The 1,738-nt window shown below is 47.4% G+C and overlaps 1 pseudogene; it reads left to right on the top strand.

Moving 5' to 3' along the window:
- The first annotated feature begins 1,312 nt into the window (after positions 1-1,312).
- On the top strand, positions 1,313-1,518 carry LOC142286887 (U2 spliceosomal RNA; annotated as a pseudogene).
- The last annotated feature ends 220 nt before the right edge of the window (positions 1,519-1,738 follow it).

A 1,738-nucleotide genomic window follows, 5' to 3' on the forward strand; every position in this document is an offset into this window, starting at 1 on the left:
GAAGACTTGCTCGTATTCTTGCACTAGCCTGTAGACCCCCTTCTTGTGATGTGAAGGTGTGGAGTCAGTGCCTACGTGTAATTCCTTACACCACTCCTCTGGCTGACTTGGTGAGCTGTCACTGAATGGGTGGGCTGAAGCAATGGTGGATGCTGCTGTTTGGATAGCATGTGTATCTACTGAGAACAGCTTATCAATGGTGGCAAATCGGAGCAGCTTAATCTTTTGCTCTCCGCAGTTCAACACTCTCATGGGCACTCTTCCCTTCCATATTAATGAATAAAACTATGATGTAAATAGCATATAGATACCCCACAAATGCAGATAAAAGTAGGTTATGGGAAAAGGGAGAAGAGAGAAACAGGAAAATAGTGGAATAAAGTATAACTTCCAGGTGGGAGAGGAAATGGCAGCACAGCCAGTGGAGGTGAAGCAAGGGGAGCCTGCAACTAAAGAGTTGAGAGCGTTATCACATGGTGACTGAGCCTGATTGTAACGGGAGCATAGAGGTGCCGATCCTGTCTTACCTGCGTTGGTGTAGAAGTGGGTGTCCTGTGGTGGAGTCAGCTATGTGCAGTGGTGGCCGTGGGTTCTTTTATGTGCGACCGTAGTAATAGCTGTGCCCACTTCCTGTATGGGAGTGGAATGCAGTGAGGCTAATGGAACGCACGCCTGCGCATTTGTGTTTAACGTCGCGCATGTGCAGAACGGAGAAAAGGCTGCGCTCACTTCCTAATGAAAGGGAGTGAGACGCAGCTGGGAAGGGAAGGGAAAAGATTAGGGTTTGGGGATGATGAAAGGGCTTTCTACGGGCAAGGATGGCAAAGGGTGGCAGTGACGGAAAGTCAGGCAGATGGTCCTGTCCTGTCCTGTCCGTCCGTCTTTTTGTATCATGAATTGGAAAGACTGCAAGGGGGAGGGGAGGTGCTTGTGCCCAAAAGGAGGAGTTATTCAGATTCATTGCAGTGGGCGGCGGCTGCAAAAAGTACCATTCTCCTTGTTTTTGCTCTGCAAAACAGCCTTTTCAAGGGTTTGGCTTGGGTGACAAAATGTCTTCTGTAGGCGTGGGTTTGTCTCCCTCTCCCTAAGATGTGTCCGGTATAGGCCAGGGTGCCACTCAAGGCCGTAACCAATTCGGGTTATAGCTTCTCGGCCTTTTGGCTAAGATCAAGTGTAGTTTCGGAGGACGCTACCTTGGTCGGTACTGGAAGGTGCCTGGGATTGCACGTCTGCCGGCCTTGAGGGAGTGTGTGCGCCTTCTGGTGACACATAGCCCTCTTGTGCCTGGACGGTTCCCAGGCAACGGGAGGCGATCACCTTTGTTATTTTGAAGTCCTACTGATAAACAGAAAAAAAAAAAATTAAATCTGTTCTTATCAGTTTAATATCTGATACGTCCCCTCTCTAGGGACCATATATTAAATGGATTTTTAGAACAAGGAGATGGAAAAAATCTTGCTCTGTCCACTCCACGCATTGACCTGGTATTGCAGTACCTCCAGGACCGGTGCACCCCTTCTTAACCGAGTTTCCAAAAGCAGAACTCAATTCACCTGATTCAAATGAGCCTCATTAGTGAATTGAAAGAAAGCAAAAACTTTATATGCACCTCAATTTGGCCAATTCACTGTTCACACTTTCACCCTTTTTTTTTATCTTTCACACCTTTTACTTGCTTTATTGATGCAAAAGCTGTGCCAAATAGCAAACTCATCTCCACTCAACTTGACCAACTCTG

The sequence above is a fragment of the Anomaloglossus baeobatrachus genome, unplaced genomic scaffold, assembly GCF_048569485.1.
Source record: "Anomaloglossus baeobatrachus isolate aAnoBae1 unplaced genomic scaffold, aAnoBae1.hap1 Scaffold_70, whole genome shotgun sequence".
Lineage (NCBI taxonomy): Eukaryota > Metazoa > Chordata > Amphibia > Anura > Aromobatidae > Anomaloglossus > Anomaloglossus baeobatrachus.